The sequence below is a fragment of the Elephantulus edwardii genome, unplaced genomic scaffold, assembly GCF_000299155.1.
Source record: "Elephantulus edwardii isolate Elephantulus edwardi_28Jun2011 unplaced genomic scaffold, EleEdw1.0 scaffold00040, whole genome shotgun sequence".
Lineage (NCBI taxonomy): Eukaryota > Metazoa > Chordata > Mammalia > Macroscelidea > Macroscelididae > Elephantulus > Elephantulus edwardii.
This window is the reverse complement of record NW_006399790.1, coordinates 15,695,708-15,715,024: the sequence shown is the minus strand read 5'-3', so window position 1 is coordinate 15,715,024 and position 19,317 is coordinate 15,695,708. Positions and strand designations below refer to the sequence as shown.

At 41.7% G+C, this 19,317-nt stretch overlaps 1 protein-coding gene across 3 annotated transcripts in view; it reads right to left on the bottom strand.

The window, feature by feature from the left end:
• Positions 1–19,317, bottom strand: part of TENM1 (teneurin transmembrane protein 1) — a 795,992-nt gene that overhangs the window by 69,385 nt on the left and 707,290 nt on the right. The gene's annotated exons all lie outside the window — the stretch shown is intronic.

The following is a 19,317-nucleotide window of genomic DNA, read 5'->3' as shown; positions in this document are numbered from 1 at the left end:
TTTTCTTGACACTGATACTGTCTGAGCGTCTTCAAATTTATAAAGGCGGGGGGCGGGGGAAGCCATCTGGAGAAAGTTTGGCTTTTCTGTCTAGTTGGAAGGCGTGACACCTTTTAGAATGATGGCCCCTATTGATCTTGTTTTTTTTTAAAGTGGAAACTATTAAAAGATGAAATACATGGCCTTGTCAACAGGCAAATTATTTCCCATTATCTCAGATCCATGTGTCTCTCTGCATAATGGCCGGAGAATTTGAAGAACCTCTCAACCTTTGGTTGAATACATCTGCATGGTGTGTCTGCATGGCTGCCAGGTCAGAATAACTGACACTTCCCTTGCATTATTCATTGTCTATGAGTATCTGGGATCAATCTCACCAAGAACTGCAATTGGTCTGATCTTTAGAATTATTCAGCTGCAACTATTAAATTGCAACTACCCTGATGTTCCTAGACCATTTTAGAAATGAAGGAGAAAAATAGATAAAAAGCAAACAAACAAACCAAGATTCCTAAATAGTCTTGGTGCATTTCATCTTCTAATAGCTTCCTCTTGAAAAAAAAAAATCAAGATCAATAGAGGTCATCACTTTAAAAGACGTCAAAATGAAAAAAAAAAAAAAGCTGTCAAAATGCTTTTCCATGACAGAAAACCAAACTTTCCTCAGATAGCTTCCCCCCCACCCCATCCTTTTTAAAATTTGAAGCTCAGACAGTAAGCTTCTTGGTGTCTAAACAGATTGCTGAATTTGTGGTTACCACAGGGAGCCCTGGTGGCGTAGTGTGAAATGTTTCAGTTTGCTAACTGAAAGGTTGGTGGTTTGAATCCATCGGTTACTCTGCTGAGAAAAGACAGTCAGCCTCCGCCTGTCAAGACTCACCGCCTAGGGGAACTAATGGATGGTTGCTATGAACTGGGCTTGGCTTGACGGTCCTGGTAGTAGTGCTTGGTGGTGCATTGGCTAATGCACAGGGCTGCCAACTAAAAGGCCAATGGTTCAGATCTATTAGCCACTCCACAGGAGAACGATGAGACAGTCTGCTTCTATAAAGATCTATAGCATTGGAAATGTAATGGGGGCAATTTTACTCTGTCCTTGTAAGGTTCCTGTGGGTTGGAATAAACTCAGAGGCAGTGTGGGTTTGGGTTAAGAGACCTGTGATGGGCGCAACGAAACTTATTCTTTTTTCCATAATACCGCTTCCTTCTTGGTTATATTGTTGTTGTTGTTGATTGCCATTGTATCAAGTAAGACTCATAGCGACTCTTTGAACAAAAGACCTAATGCTTTTCCATCCCCAATTTTGGACCTGGGTACATTGCCGCCTAGAATAGGAGATAGTTGCTAGTCTTAGCAATTACACGTTGGTATCTGTTGCCACTGAGTAGTTTCTGACTCATCATGGCTCCCTGTGTAGAGTAGAACTGCTCCAAAGGATTTGCAAGGCTGTGTGTGACTCTTTGATCAGCCGCTCTGGTTTCTAAAGTGCCTCTGGGTGCGTTTGAATCTCTACCCTTTTTCTTAGTAGCCGAGTGTTAGCCACTTGAACTATCCCAGGATTCCACAATCAGGTTTGGCCATGTAATAAAGTTCTGGGCAATAAGTTGTACGAGGAAGTGTGGGAAAAGCTGCTTACAGAGAGCTGATTCAAGTGGATGAAGTCTTTTCTTTGCTCTTCTTTCTATCCTGCAATATGAATCTGCTGTTGGGAGTTTTAGGTGACATCTTGGAGTATGACGTGGACTTGACAATGCAATTCATGTACTACGATGCTGGAATAGAAAAAACAGGAGCCTAGGTTCCAGGCTGTTCCTTTGAAGCAAAGATTTTGAAGCTCTGTCTGACATACTTTGGGTATGTTGCCAGGAGGATCAGTCCTTAGAGAGGGTGTCATGCTTGATAGGTGGAGGGACAGCACAGGAGAGGAAGACCCTGGAAGAGATGGACTGACGCAGTGACTGGAGTAATGGGGATAGGTGTGTCAGAGACTATAAGGTTAGCTCTAAGGTCAGGATAGAGCAGGGTTCAGAACTGTTGTACATAGGGTCTCAACAGCACACAACAATAGGTTCCAAATGGCATTGTGGAGATGCTATGCTAATCTTCAACTGTATGTCTAGGCAAGTCAATGTTTGGCTTAAGTCATTGTTCTGTTGGAGCTTTCTGTCACATTCTCTGATGAGTCTAATCACAAGGAAGACAATGCTGTTGGATTTTGATATTGCCCAAAGCTACTTGAGGACACTATTACAGTCAAAGTGATCTAACAAATGTAGAGTTTTACATCTCTGGATAGATCACCTGTGTTTGCAAAATTAAATTAAATGGGAAGGAATGAATGTCTGAACGTGACTGACAGATGTGGGGAAGTCCACCAGGGCAGCCTTTTGTTAAGAGGATGACTAATTGCTTAAGCTTAGTGATTAACCTCCAGCGTTCCTGAATACCCAGTGCTCAATCTTGGGCCACTTCAAGCTGTTTTTCTAGCTCCGTGACTCATTTAGATCCAAGGCTTCTCCTTTATACTATGAATAGTTATTTGCATTCCTATATTTTCTATGAGGACTGAACTATCAAGGGCAGTGATGAAGCCTCATTTATTTTTGTATTCCCAGTGTTTGGCAGTGCAAGTGGCATATGTTTGTTGAATGAAAACATCAGTGCTTCATTCACTATACCACTTTCAGTCCATGAAAGTATTTTAAAAAATTAAAGCAGGCAATTGGGCTCCATGAGACTTGGTTTGTTGCATTCCCCCCACCCCAAGAAAAAGTAGTTTATTCCAGCATGTTTTAGAAAAGTGAAAGAATTGGATTGCTAACTAACAGATGTTGCCCTGGACATGCTCACCAAGTTGTGCCAAGAAATACGGAGAACAACCACTTTGCCAACTGACTGGAAGATATCTATATTTGTTCCCATCCCAAAGAAGGGTGACCCAATAGAGTGTGGAAATTATAGAACAATATCATTGATTTCACATGCAAGCAAGAGTCTACTGAAGATTATCCAAAAACGACTGAAACAGCACATCATCAGCAGAGAACTGCCAGAAGTCCAGACTGGGTTTAGAAGGGGTCGTGGTGCTAGGTATATTGCAGCTAATGTTAGATGGATCTTAACTGAAAGCAGGGAATACTAGAGGAATGTCTATCTGCCTTTCATTGATTATGCAAAGGCGTTTGACTGTGTAGATCATAACAAACTGTGGCTGACTCTGAAAAGAATGGGAATCCCAGAACACTTGATCGTGCTAATGTGAAACCTATACTTGGACCAAGAGGCAGTCAGTTGTCAGAACAGACCAAGGAAACATTGCATGGTTCAAAATTGGGAAGGGTGTATTCCAGGGATGTGTCCTATCTCCATACCTTTTCAACCTGTATGCAGAACAGATTATCCGTGAGTCTGGGCTCTATGAGGAGTAGTGTGGCATCAGGATTGGTGGAAGATCCACCAACAATCTGAGTTATGCAGATGACACAACTCTGCTTGCTTAAACTGAGGAGGACCTAAAGCACTTGCTGCAGAAGATCAAGGACTGCAGCCTCCAATATGGATTGAGGCTCAATATCAAGAAGACAAAGATTCTCACCACTGGGCAAACTGGCAGTATCAGGACGGATGGTGAAGAGATTGAGATTGTTTACAGCTTTAGTTTGCTTGACACCAGTACCCAGGAAATTAAAAGATGTATTGCCATGGGGAAGTCTGCTGTTAGGGACCTCTCCAAAGTACTGAAGAGCAATGATATCACTCTGGAGACTAAGGTGCGCCGGACACAGGGCATGGTCTTTGCAATCACTTGTTATGCATCAGAGAGTTGGACAATGACTAAGGAGGATAGAGGAGAATTGATGCCTTTGAGCTGTGGTGCTGAAGAAGAGTATTTAGGATACCATGGACTGCTAGGAAAACAAACAGATTCATCCTGGAAAGGGTTAAACCACGTGGCTCCTTGAAGGCAAAGATTCTGAGGCTCCATGTAACATACCTTGGACATGTTGTAAGGAGGGACCAGTTCTTGGAGAGGGACATCATGCTTGGGAGGGTGGAGGGACAGCTCAGGAGGGGAAGGCCCTCTATGAGGTGGATTGATTCGGTGACTGGGGTAATTAGGGTGGGTGTTTCAGAGGCAGTGAGATTGGCACAGGACATAGCAGGGTTTAGGGCTGTTTGTTGTACATAGAGTCACTATGAGTCGTAAGCAACTCGATGGCACATAATAATAACAACAACAACATGTTTTAAACCCCCCAATACCATGCTGTTATTGTTGCTGGGTGCAACAGAGTCAGCTATAACTTATAGCTACTCTGTGAACAACAGATGTGAACCGTGTCCTATCCTGCGCCATTCTCCGCATCTCTGATACTCGAACCCATTGTTACAGCCACTGTGCCATTTTATTTTGTTGAGGGTTTTCTTCTCTTTCTCTGACCCTCCATATTTCCCAGCATAATGTCCTTCTCCAAGGACTGGTCCCTCCTGACAGCATGCCCTAAGGATGTGAGACCAAGCTTCACCCTCTTTGTTTCCAAGGCACACACCTGTTGCACTTTCCCAAAGCCAGACTTGTTTACCTTTTTGGCCATCCTTGAGATAGCACTATTCCCTAATACCACAATTCAAAGGCCTCACTTCTTCTTTTGTCATCCTTACTCATTGTCCAACTTTCAGAGGTATAAGAAACAATGAAATTACCACACTTTGGATCAAGAGTACCTTAGCCTTTCAACAAAGTGATATCTGATATCCGTGTTCTTTAGAATTTTGGAGAGGTCCATGACAGCAGATTTTCCTGATACAACACATCTTTTGATTTCTTGACTATTGTTACCATGGTATTGATTGTGGACCCAAGTAAAATGAAATCAAGAACTTCAATCTTTTATCCATCTGTCATGATGTTTTTGCCTATTGGACCAGTGGTGAGGATATTTTTTTAAATGTTGATATGTAATCCATACTGAAGGTTGTACTCTTTGATCTTCTCCAGCACGTATTTCAAGTCCTACTCACATTCAGCAAGCAAGGTTGCATCATCTGCATCATGCAGGTTGTTGATGAGTTTCCTCCAATCCAGATACCACAATCTTCATATAGTTCAACTTCTCAAATAATTGGCTCAGCGTACAGATTGAATAAGTATGGGGACAGGATAGATCCCTGACACACACCTTTCTTGATTTTAAACCATGCATTGTTCACTTGCTCTGTTTGGACAAGAACTGCTTGGTCTAGGTCTATGTTTTGCATGAGTACAATTAAGTGTTCTGAGATTTCCTATGTTTAGAATATGGTAAATATTTCACTTATGGCATTTCCAGTTTGGTATGGGCACTTTTGGGATTCCCAAGACCCTTTCAGGAGGTCTGTACAGTCAATGCATTTTTTCTTGATATAATATTTGTCTGTTTTTCTTTTCTCCTAGATGGACTTTTTCCAAGGCTAGGTCAGGTTAACCTATCCTTGTGTTTCAAATTTTCCATCATTTTAACTTCTAAGAAGCTAAATATTAGTAGAGAAATACAACATAAAATAACTTCTGTGCACTCAACAATTTTTAGGAGTGTAAGGGGGTCCTGAGATTAAAAAAAAATCTCAAGACTGAATATCTGAGTGGAACAAAATAATTAAAGAAATCATTATGTTATGTAAGGAGTATTGAATATCCCATGGACTGCCAAAAGGACAAACAGAAATGTCTTGGAGAAGGTGCAGCCAGAGTGCTCGTTGGAGGCAAAGAGCATAAATCTTCCTTTCATATACTTTGGGTATGTTGTTAGGAGAGGCCATTCTCTGGAGAGGGACAACATGCTTGGAAAGATGGAGGGTTGATGAAAGAGAAGACACTAGATGAGAGGGATTGGCACAGTGACAGCAGCAATGTGTTCAAGTATGTCAGGGTTTGTGAGGAGAGCACAGGAAAGGACAGGGTTCAGATTGGTTGTTCATAGAGTACCTATGAGTCATACTTGACATTACCCAATAATAACAACAAAGCTCATAAAGAAAATCCACAGTATATGAATAATTGTATGAAATACATTGTAAATGCAGTATCATATGCAAAGCAATAAAAAAAGAGAAAAAGTTTAAAATGAAAAGGACAAATATGTTTCCCTTCAGAGATGGTCAACAGCACACTGAAGGAGCGGCAGAAAATCTTCACTTCTCTGAAGACCCAAGAACTGCAGGGTGCTATAAACATTTGCTTCTAGAGGCTCCCTCAGAGAAATCAGCACGTACACACTCTCTCCGAGTCTGCTGTGTCATTGCCACTACCTCATCTTAATAACTGGCATAATTGCACTGAGTTTCCGTCAACCCTTCCTTGCCTCTCCTCGTCGAAGCCTCAATTTTGGAAATGGCACTTGTGAATACACAGAATGTTTAACTACTTCCAGTTTTCAATTTACAGTCAAAGTCATCTATCAGCAGGAGATGAAGGCCCAGTGCGAAAACTACAGAATGTCCTTCAGACTCCACAGCTAATTTGTTTGTAAATTTGATTGTTATTGTGAGAAGAACATATTGTACATGATGCTACCTGCCAGTTTGCTATTTGTATCTCTCTCTATCTTGAGCTTTTATCATGTAAGCCAGAACTTAACCACTTTAGCACTTCTGGTGGTGGGAAGAGAAAATGAGAGCCACATATTTTTCCTTTTGCCTCTCCATTTCTTTGATTTAACTTTGCATGTATTTATTAACTGCTCTGGTGGCCTAGTGCGAAGAAGCTGTGCTGAAATCTGAAGGCACATGGTTCAAATCCACCAGCTGCTCTGCAGGAGAAGGATGGGTAATTTCCTTCCATGCAATTAACAGCCTCTGAAAACCTACCAGAGGGTCAGCTATGGGTTTGTTCCAGCTTGACGCGGTATACACATTGGTGGGGTGTGTGTATATGTGTGTACAGATTATGCAAGGGGAGACAACTAAAGAATGGTCCATGGTGACATAAAACCAAATGTGAGGGTAAGTGATGAGACCACAAATACTGGAAGAATTTGGAGTCAGGAGAGGATCACTATGGGTTTGCATGCAGTGAGGCGGGGCTTTTCTCCTCCAGAGAACAAAGGCTTTGTCTGTAGAGGAGCCAGGGACTTATGAAGAAGACCCTAGAATCATTCTGCAGACTTTCTTCCTACTGAGAAGTTGCAGAAACTTGTCTGTTGCAGGCTGTTAATAAAGCATTGGCTTGCCAGGGTAGACCAGTCCTCCAATTCCCTTCGGCTCCTGAAGCAATTTACAGGCCAGAAGAATGACTGCACAGCTTTTATGAAATGGTCTGCTTTCATTGATCAGCCACTCTGAGATTATGTTTTCATTTCTGCAGCTACTGCTAACCCTTCTTTCTGGTCTAATATTTCAGGAAGAAGCTATTAAACATTGCACCATGGAGATGTTAAGATAAGAAGTGGGCAGGGTTCTGAATGGGAAAGGGGAACATTCTAACTCAGGAGTGATCTGCTCAAAAGTGCATTTCAAGTTAGACGGGACCTCTACAGATTGCCTTTCTCATCTTAACTCAGTAACGTTTCCAAACGATAAGGACAATAAAAAGAACAGATGGTCTAATGAACATTCAGAGGGAAGATTTAACTGGTCGTATTTTCATCAGGCCTCCGGTGTGCTTCCGGGTTTTGTCCACCGCTTCCCTGTGTGCGATACAAAACAGCACACGCTCAACAGATGGTGTAGCTCAGGCCTCATGCTTTCTGAACTCTGGAGACTGGCCACCTGACCACTTGCCTCTGGAGACTGGCCACCTGACCACTTGCCTTGTGTACAGAATCATTTAAGGAAGCATTCAGGCTGTAGACTTGAGCCTGAACAAAAGCAAAACAGCAAAAGGCGACGAAAACTGAATACCAGAGCAAGCATCAGCAAGAGGGGAGTCAAAAGCACTCTCACAGACACATCCAGGAGGTCTGGTTGAGGTCCCCCCACAACAGCATCATGTGGATCCGGGAGTGATGAAATTCTCTGTGGCGAACAGTCCACTCCAATTAATGTTTCATCCAAACGGTACGCATATCTGAGTGATTCCCGTTGCAACAAAGACATGGAAATCTAACAGCTCATCGCACAGCATTCTCGTTATCAAGCCATTGTCTCACAGCTCCACACTCACCCCTTTAAATGCATTGCTTAGCGATGCTGGGGCTGAGACTCTGCAAATGACATTTCTCTTTTGCCGGCTGGGTTTCTGGGAGGCTGGAGGAGGGGGAAGAAGGGTCTTGCTCCGTTCCTTGCTCCTTTCCTGCCTGCTTCTATTCTTCCATGGCAGTAGCTTTTTATCCTGCTGGCAGAAGCTGGCTGTGTTTTGCAGCTGCTTTTTATATCCTGAGAATCAGTCTCATCATATTGCCTTTGAGGTACCAGAAGCATCCTCTTCTCAGGGGACCAGGTTCCACCTCTATGGAGCAAATCCTCCAAGTTTCTCCAATCTGACAGCCCTTTGCTCCTGACAATGCTTTGTTTGTGACAACCCTACATGTTCTGGAATCCTCTGTTTCCCCAGCCCTAGACGTGGTAGGTAGCTACATGTATATTTCCCTCCGCAACTCCTTAATCCTCTAATACCTGTGCAACTCTTTCCCTATCTTAACTTCTCTTTGTTCTAATGACTTTGTATCATTTCAGCTTTCTGACTAGCCCCTGGCTGATATCTCAAGTTGCTGTTTGTTGTTATTATGTGCCATTGAGTTGGAACCATCTCATAGCTGACCCTCTGGTGCATTTTTTAGAGGCTGTAAATCACAGGGGAGGAGACTGTCCCTTTTTCTCCCATGAAGCGGTTGGTGGACTTGAACCATCTGCCTTTGGGTTGGTAGTACAACTCCTTACCCACTAGGCCACCAGAGCTCTCTGAGATTTTGAGTATGACTCAATGGAGAAGGATAGAAGAATTCTACACTATTGTAAAAAAGGCAAACCCAAACTCAAATTGACTGCCATTGAGTCAGTACCAACTTACAGCAAATCTCCATTGGGTTTCCAAGGCTGTAAATGGTAATGCGAAGAGACTCATCTTTCTTCTATGGAGCTGCTTGTGGCTTTAAACCGCTAAGGACATGGTGCCTTTGGGTTGGCAGAGCAATTTGCTATAGACTCCACTACCAGACCTCCTATACACTCTTGCATGTCAGTGGTAACAGAAAACTGCTGTTGTGTGTGTACTGTTGAGTTGGGACAGACCCATAGCTGACCCTCCAACAGGTTTTCAGAGACAGTACATCACATGGGAGGAGATTGTCCATCCATTTCCCACAGAGTAGCTGGTGGATTCAAACCAAGGGCCTTTGGGACTGAAGTTTTGTGTTTTGTTTTGTTTTTTTAATCACTAGGCCACCAGAATTCCCTGTGCCAGTGATAATAGCAAACTAGTAAATGTTACAAGCAAACTCTTATTGTGGTTAAGTTGGAGCTGACTCATAGCGGACCCTCTAGTGGGGGGCTTCAGAGGCTGTACATCACATGGGAGGAGTTTTCCCACTTTTCCACATGGAGCAGTTTGTGAATTCCAATCATCTGCCTATGGGTTGCCAGTGCAGCTCCTTACTGACTAGGCCCCCCAGAGCTCCCTAAAGGTGGATAAGAACCAGCAAAAATGATCTTGGCCACAGAAAACTTATTTTCGTCAACAAAATTCCCAAGGTATCTATTGGCCTGGACACTGTCTGAACATGTAGGCACTAAAGTTTCCAAGTCAAGAAAATATCCATATAAATGAAATCCATTGTGCCTGGGCTCCGTGAATTTGGCTGTGATTGACTATTGTGGAACCTCAACCAGGGCTTCTCAGTGCACTTTTTGGACTCTCTGGAGACGCCACATTCTCTAAAAATGGCTCATTCTTGTGATTTCTGAGGATGACTTCATGGTGGACCATGCTATTCTCCAATATGTCTTTTGGAAATAGGTTTTGAATGCAGTGTTTCATGAGCTTGGCCCAGAGCAACATTTTATATGTGCTTAGGATTTGTTTATAAATAGTAATACATCATTTATTTACTACTACATTTCTTTTATAGTCCTTCTTGTTAATCTCCTTGTCAGATACTGGGATGGCTCCTTCAGAATCTTCCTTTTGATTTAGAGTTGGAAGTGCATTCTGAGATGGATAAAATACACACCTGCTTATTCTTATGTGTCCCAAGATAAATACCTCTCAGTGTGGCTCAGGTGTAGCCTCTTAGTATATAATTTTTATGTCCCTTTGTTAGCTTTTCCAAACACACTATCTTTTGCATGATGAAATAACACCACTGATCATAGCCAGCAGAGCTTTCCTTTTGAGTTGTCTTTCCACTGGGGGAAGATGTGTTAGCATTGATTCATGTGCTTTCCTTTCCCATAATTAAAAGAGAGTGGGGCTACGTTAAAGGTATTGTTTGAAATATGGCAAAGGCCAACTGGCTTACATTGGAATTTAGCCAAAGCTGTTGGCCTTATAAGCTTTAGATGCTAACTACTGAATCACAAACCAGATACTTCTGTAGTTTAGAGAGCTTTAGGTTCATCTCAGGTCATGGTGCCCGGTGAGCAAAATGTGTGGAAGACTGAGTGGTTCAAAAGTAGTTTGCAAGCTTTGCATCTTATGGCTCTCCCTGAACTTTGAAGATGCTTTTCCTCTGGTGCTTAATAGTTTTAATAAGAGCTAACGTGCCATTGTCCTTTGTGTGGAAAGAGGACACTGCGGAGGGAGTTTTATTTATGTGATAAATTATATTTTCGATATACCATTGAGCACGGTACTTGACTTTTATTTTAAGGCCCCCTGACAACTCTGGCTATTTGCTTGTGTGTAGACATTTCAGCAGAATTTGGATATGCTGGAGTTGAAGATGTTGCCCTGCTGTTCTCTGCTTCTTGTATAAACAAGCCGAGCTGTCACTTTGGAAGGAGCAATGCAAATGCCTGTGATAACAGGGTTACTGTACTCCAATTATGATTTTTACTTAAGAGAGGCAGATCTGAAAAGTGCAGTTAAGGGAGAAAATAGTTTTAAAAGGATTTGGAGACAGAAAAGGATATTTAAAGGAACTCTGTGAGTAATTGTATTGCAATGCCTTCTTCAGCTTGTATTTTTTAAAATTTGGGCTTTTACATATTAAGTAAAAAATCCGTTAGTTGGTGCTAAATAAATTCTGACTCATGACATTGTCACATGTGACAAAACAGAACAATGTGTCACCGGCTAATTTTTCAGAAGCAGATTGCCAGACCTTTCTTCCAAGGTGCCTCTAGAAAAACTCAAGCTTCAACATTTTTAGACAGCAGTTGAGCATTTAATCATTTGCATCATCCAGGAAAGTTCTTTTTCTATATTAGGTTTTCTTAAGCTGATAGACAGCCAGCCTAGGGAACTGCATATCTTACTAAAAACAGAATAATAATTGGCTCGACAAAGCAACTCATAGATCAAATTTGCTCCAAACATCCCAGATCACTGCTTTCTTCTTATGATCACATCATCTTTACAGCTTTTTTCCTTTTGGTTTCTCAGTTAGCTGGGAGCCTCTTTGTTTTGCCTTGGGAGAGTCGTATTCTTCAAATTGACCCAGATAAACTCTGTTTTCTTTCTCCTCTACTCTAATATTTAATTTTTTTCTTAAATTGACTCACCTGGGATAGCTACAGGCCATCTATTGAAGGAGCTACTATTTTACTTCTTGATTTCAAAAAGATGGAAGATGATCTGAAATCTATATATATCATATTCACATACGCACGAAGCTCACATTACAAGCCTTAACTCCAGAGTCAGCATGACACTTCTTGGAAGTAGAAAAAAAAAGAAGGATTTGGGGTGCCATTCAATGATTAAGTGATTTAGATAGAGCTTTACACCAGCATTAGGCAGACAAGACATTCTGTGAAGGTCACAGCAGGTTAAGACCAGTTTCCAGAGCACATGCTTGTGACAGTCTATCAAATTCACCCCCACGTATATGGCTGCCTGCAGAGGACAAGAGGGCAGATTTCACAATTTCTACTGGCATCCCAAACTTCCTTTTGGCCATTTTATCATGCCTCTAGAAACTATCTGTTGGGTTTTCAATTTTATGAATGGGAAAGAAAATATTTTCTTGAGCACTTATGAGCCAGACACTTTGCTAAATTGTTAGGTGCCATTGAGTCAATTCTGCCTCATAGTAATCACTGGGGAGCTCTAGTGGCCTAGTGGCAAGAAGCTGTGCTGCAATCCCAAAGGCCCATGGTTCTAGGCCACCAGCTGCTCTGTGGGAGAAGGATGGGCAATCTCCTCCCATGCAATTAGCTACCTCTGAAAACCTGCTGGAAGGTCAGCTATGGGTCAGTTCCAACTCGACAGTACATAGTGATTGCTGGTAAGAGTAGAATTGCTTTCTTGACTTTGATCTTTACAGAAGATTAGAGTCGCTGAGTGCAAAGCACCAACCTTTCAGTTAAGAGTTGAACACTCAATGGCTTGCACCAGCTCTCTCTCTCTCTCTGTGTATGTGTAATTGAATGCCCACAGCCACACCATATGGAAAGTAACAATATTATGCCCATTTACAGATAGGCATTTTTCCTAAGGTTATATATCTAGCAAGTGGTGTAGCTAGGATTTAAATCCAGGAAACTTGTGTTTCCCTATCATTATGCTTTACTGCCTTTTTATGTTGGTAAAAATAAAAAGGAGAGTCCATTCTACAAGGCTGGTTTTTCCCCTCCCCTCTGGCATCCTTGATTAAAGGATTAGTGAAAGGGTTTGCTGTCTGTTGCAGTTCCAGAAGGTGTTTCCCTACTATTGTTAGAGCCAGGAGAGTAGGTTTGGGCTTAATGAGCAATAAATAACATTACCCAGGATTGCATTTAAATTACAGACTGACAAGCACAGATATTACAGAATCAGAATAAGCACGTTGCAGACTCATTCTGTTCTTGTGTTCTCCCATCTTAGAAAGTGTGTGTGTATGATGAATCAACAGACAACATTACATGAAGATGCCAATTAACATCTTACATCATCCCTTATATTTGTAAAACACTTCATACTTTTCCAAGTGCTTTCACAGTGGGAGGGGAAAAAAGGAAAGAGGCTACTTAATCAACAATTAGGTCATTTATTGAATTAGCCTTCATAAGGAGGAATAATTAACCAGCTCTAAAATTCTAGTGTCTGTTTTCTAAGTGCAGCATTGAATCTGAAATTATAGAGAACCTTCTTTTGGGTCAAGGAGTAGGTGGAATTGAATTCTTCCCCCCCCCCATTACCAACTTTCAGTGGAGAGCAGAATAAATGATTCATAAAGAGATGTTCATTTTCTGAACTATAAAAATGGCAAGTAAAAGTAGTGTTTGTCTAGCAGTATTATATAATTTTCAGCCACCAACTCTAATAAATCACTCATTTATTGGTGAGTAACACATAGAGCCACCAAAGACTTCTAAATAAAATGAATAAAATGGTGGGATTTTTTTTTTATGGTATTTGGTGATGCTGTCAAACAAGTCTGACCACCTCTATCTACTATCTCAAGTTCTGTGACAGCATGATTTGATTGTCGTGTAGATTTGGGTTCATGCCACACCCCTTCTGCATGTCACCCACCGAACTGGTGGGGCAGAAGAACACTTTAAATGCTAGGCTGTGTTTAATACAACAATAGAACATATTTCTGTAGTTCTGATCAAATTGACAACTTAAAGTTGCAAATGCTTTTCAAAATACAAGTTCTTTAATACATGTTTTGTTGTTTAACTGTCATGACAATCTTAAGAGGCAGTTAAGTGTTTAGTCCATTTTACTGCCTGTGAAACTGACACTCAGAGACTTTAGGGTAACCTGCTTGAGGTTGCACTGAGAAGCAATGGTGAAATCCGAACATGGATTGAGAATTTTCTACATTCTTGCTACAAGAATAGGTTACTTTAACAATAAAAATAAATAAATGGATGAACCAGGCAATTTTCCAGCGAAGTGGGTTGAATACACCCTTGTATTCCTAAAGAAGTCTTTGCATGGTACAAATGACAATGCTACTAAATGACTGGAAGCTCTGCTATGACTGGAGGCACCTTGGAAGAAAGGCCTGGTGATCTACTTCCAAAAGGTAAAATCCAATAAAAATCCTATGGGGCACAGTTCTACTCTGACATACATGGGCTTACTATAAATTGGAATGCCAGTTTAAAGCATAAGGTGTTCTAGACCAAGCCATGATGTTTTCAGTTGCTTCATACACATGTGAAATTTGGACAGTGAATATGGAAGACAGAAGAAGAGTAAAGGTTTTTGAAATGTGATGTGAAGGAAGAGTATTGAATTTCCCAGGGATTATCAAAAGAACAAACAAATCTCTCTTAGAGGAAATGCCACCAGGGTTCTCCTTAGAGGCGCTGAAACTTTGTCTCACCTCCTTTGGGCATGTTGTCAGGAGCTGCCAGTCCTCAGGAAAAGACATCATGCTGAGAAGAGTCAAGGCTAGTGAACGAAAGACCCTGCATGAAATAGACTGACAAAGTGACTGCAACGATGGGCTTGAGCACGGCAGGTGATCACAAAACAGGACAAGGTTTCTATTGTTCATAAGGTCACTATGAGTCATAATTGACTCAACAGCACGTAGCACCACCAACAAAATATTCATTACATTGTGATGAATAAGAATTCCAAAACAATTAATTAATTAACCTGGTTATAGACCACAAGGCAGTTATTAGAACAGAAGAAGGGGATACTGTGTGGTTTCAAATCAGGGAAGGTTTTCATGAGGGTTACAGACTTTCACCATAGTTATTCAAATTGCATGCTGAGCAAATAATCTGAGAGGTTGAACTGTATGAAGAACTGGGCAGTAGGATTGGAAGAAGACTAACAACCTGCGACATGCAAATGGCACAACTTGGCTGAAAGCAAGGAAGACTTGAAGTATTTATTGGTCAAGGTCAAAGATGTCTTCAGTATGGATTCTATTGCAGCATCAAGAAAAGAATTCCTCACAATGGTACCAATAAGAAACATCAGAAAAAGTAGAGGAAAGATTGAAGATGTTAAGAATACAATTCTCCTTGGATCCACAATCAACAGTCATGGGAGTGGCGGTGAAGAAATCAGACAAGCCAGGGATGCATCCTGTCTCCATACCTTTTCAACATGTATGCAGAGCAGATTATCCGAGAGGCTGGGCTCTATGAGGAGAATTGTGGCATCAGGATTGGTGGAAGATCTATTAACAATCTGCGTTATGCAGATGACACAACCCTGCTTGCTGAAATTGAGGAGGACCTCATGCACTTGCTGCGAAGGGTCAAGGACTGCAGCCTTCAGTATGGACTGAGGCTCAATGTCAAGAAGACAAAGATTCTCACCACTGGACCAATTGGCAGCGTCAGGATGGATGACGAAGAGATTTAGATTGTTCACAGCTTCAGTTTGCTCGGCTCCACAGTCAACACTCTTGGCACCAGCAGTCAGGAAATCAAAAAGCGTATCGTGATGGGAAAGTCTGCTGTTAGGGACCTCTCTAAAGTACTCAGGAGCAACGGTGTCTCTCTGGAGACTAAGGGGCGCCTGACACAGGCCATGGTCTTTGCAATCGCTTGTTATACATCAGAGAGTTGGACAATGACTAGGGAGGACAGAAGGAGAGTTGATGCCTTTGAGCTGTGGTGCTGGAGAAGGGTACTGAATGTACCATGGACTGCCAGGAAAACAAACAGATTCATCTTGGAGAGGATTAAACCAAGCTACTCCTTGGAGGCAAGGATTCTGGGGCTTCGACTGACATACTTTGGACATGTTTCCAGGAGGGACGGGTCCCTGGAGAGGGACATCATGCTTGGGAGGGTGGAGGGATGGCGCAGGAGGGGAAGACCCTCTATGAGATGGATTGATTCGGTGACTGGGGTAATCGGGATGGGTGTGTCAGAGGCGGTGCGGTTGGCGCAGGATAGAGCAGGGTTTAGGGCTGTTGTACATAGGGTCGCTATGAGTCGCAAGCGACTCGACGGCACATAACAACAACAACAACACAACAACTGTAATGGGGAAAATCTGACGGAAAAAGATTTCATTAAAGGGTTAGAAAGTAATGATGCCACCTTGAAGACCTGAGGTGTGCCTTGACTCAAACCATGGTATCTTAAATCAGCGTATATGCATGTATGTGATGGTTGTACAGAATATGAACTATTCTGACAGAATACTGATAGAAGAATAGATTGTCTTGATGCTCCTTAGAAATCAAGATGGAGAGACTTCTACTGGCATATTTTGGATATGGTATCTAAGAGGAACCAGTACTTGGTAAAATAGAGTCAGCAAAAATGAGCAAGACCATTAATGAGCTTGATTGGCAATGGGTTCAAACAGAGCAATGACTGAGAGGATGGTGCAGGATTAGGCAGTGTTTAGTTTTATTGTACATGTGGGCACTAAGCACCTAACAACAGCAACAACATGTTAATGGTTGATTTCAGTTGGTGAAACTCATCATGACCTAAAATCGTTCAGAAAATTGTTGGCACAAGCTTTAGCAAGTTATCTTTTACTATGCACTGTAAGACTTCTGGGCCTCATTAATTTCCTCCTAAGCCTCTTCCCATACCTAGTCTTCTGTTATTCCTTTTGTGACTTCTTTTACTTACGTGGCTATGCTTGCTGTCTATAAGGTACTTCTGGTCCCTGATTGAGGAGTTTCCAGATATTTCAGATAACTCGTTTTCATCTTCCTTGGCTTGTTGCTCCCCTGCAACTCACTCATTTACCACACATCCTCCTGTCTGAATTTTCTGGAGTGTGGCCACAGACCCATCATTTGCTCTGACAGGTTCCCCAGTCATTGAAGCATTGGGAGGGTGTGGGGGGGGGCGGAGGTGGTGAGATTTTCATCACTGGTGGCAAGAACTTTTAAAATAAACTTCCATTTTTTTTTCCCTGGGAGATCCCTTTATTCAAGAAAACTTATTATAATTCAGATTTTCTTGATTCCCTACAGAGCTTCACAAAATTCAGAAGTCTGTCCCTGCAGGGAATTTCACTTATAATGGCCTTCATTCGAAAGATCTAATTCTGTTCTCTTTCAGTGTGCACATGGGAGAATGATGGAAGTGCACAAAGGAAGGCAAGTAACCCCTGAAGAACTTGAGTTTCAATATCATCTGTATCACTCAAGGATGATGGAGGACATTTTGTAGACATGAAAGGGTTGGCAGCGGAGAGAGGGAGAGCCATTTAGGCAAGAGTTTAAAAAGGTGTCTTTTCTTCTCTAAAACTACGGTTGCTTTTCCTTTTTGCCTCCCTAGATTGCTGTAACTTTTCCTGCCTAGATATTATTATATGTATTTTTGAAAACCACAAAAAAATGCCGAATCCACTTGTATAGAGTTGAATTGACATGTAGATTTCTAAAGAGGAAGTTTTCTATTTCTCCTGCTATCCAGTTGTGGTGAGTTTAGCTGAAGCTTGCAAAAAAAAAAAATGTTAAGGACAATAGAAAATGGCTTTTTTCAGTTATGTAGAGAACAAGAGGACAACCAAGGCAGGCAGAGAGGTCTGCTGGTTGGAGCAGGTGGTAGAATGCTGATGGATGAGAGAGGGGAAGGTTTTGTTTTCTCTGTTAAGGAGAACAGACACAAAGAAGAGGGATTCAAAGTTACTAAAGCCCGAGATGGTGAAAAAAAAATCCTATCTTCTTTAATAAGAGTTCAAGCTTCCTTGCTAGCAGAAATCACTTCTTAGAGAGATTTGCAAATGAGATTTTAAAAGAACTTCTTTTTTCTGATTATTGAGAAATCCTGGGAAGTAGAAGATGTGCCGGAAGATCTGAGATGGATAAAACCAAAAATCTTACTTTAAGGTGAATCAGAAGATTTGCCCATAAACTGCATGGAAGGATTTTTCTATTTATTCCAGAAAGACCCTCAAATGTGTTCTGAAACAGTTTCTTAGATTTTAGATGAAGGGATTTTTATTAATATTATGACTGGAAAAAAATTAAGTGAAGTTATTTTTAATTTTCTTTTAAACAGAGTTACAGGTTAAGATTTCTCATACTACTTTAATGGATAAGATTGGGGGCATATATTAGTAGGTTTTCAAACGTGTTTTGACTGTGATCCTCACTAAAAAGTTACTTTTACATTATTCAGAACATTGAATTATAAAAAACACTCAGCATTTCATGAGACAATACTTATCCTTACTGCATATGATGTATTATTGTTTTTTCTCTCTGCTATCTCATGAAGAAAACAAAACTTGGTCAGAGACAATGACATTGATCTCTGATTCACTATGAGTCATAGCCCACAGATTAAAAACATTAAAAACATTCAAACTCAGCGCCATCAAGTTGGTTCTAACCCATAGTCACCCTCCATTGGACTTCTGAGGCTGGGGACTGCTCATCATTTTCCTGTAGAGCCACTGATAGATTCGAACTCACCAGAGACATGTAGGCTTTGAGTAGCACTGCAACTCACTATGGACTTTTCCACCTGAGTTCCCATCAAAACAACCAACCAGCACTAGGCTAGGTAATGCTCACTAACTGAGTACTAGTATCTTGGTGCCCAAATTTTATTTTGTGTTGCGGAACATTGGGGAGGGCCTCTGGCCGGGACAGATTGCCTAAGCTCCAGATAAGTGCAATCCTCCCAATGGCCTTTAATGCAGGGTAGAGAAAGCTCCCCTGTGTTTGGCTGTACCCAACTGAGAAAGCTCGCTTCCTGGGCAGACAGCTGCCGTGTCTGTTGAGCAGGGAGTGGTCCACACAAGGCTGAGGTTCTCCTAACCAATCCACATGTCCCACATCTGTAAGCCCACACTATCTTGTCTTCCTGCATATATAAGTGCAGTGTAGTCTCAATAAAATTGAGCTGGATTGACTCTCTGATCCTCTCCTGGAGTGGTGTATCTCTGCCATGCTTACCCCCATCAAGGTGTCACTATCATGTTTTCAGCAAACAGACAGTGACAATTTTGGTCCACTTATTCATTCATTTTTATCACAGATGAAGCCTTAGAAGGCACTTATCCACTGGCACCTCTGGTGGCCAAAATGGAAGGGAGTTGCTTGGCTAATGCAAAGGAAGTGCCCCTTTGGTGGTTCAAATACTCCAGTGGCTCAATGGGAGAAAAAGAGGCAGTATCCTCTGCTCCTGGCAATTTAGAAAACCCTCTGGAGGGCCAGTGATGAGTTGGTTCTGACTCGAGGGCAATCTGTTTGAGATTTTGAGCATCTAATCCCTAGGCGACATAAGGCTGGGAAGGTTATTGAAGGTCTTGGATGACAGCAGGAGAACCTAAAGGAATAGACTGACTGTAATTAGAT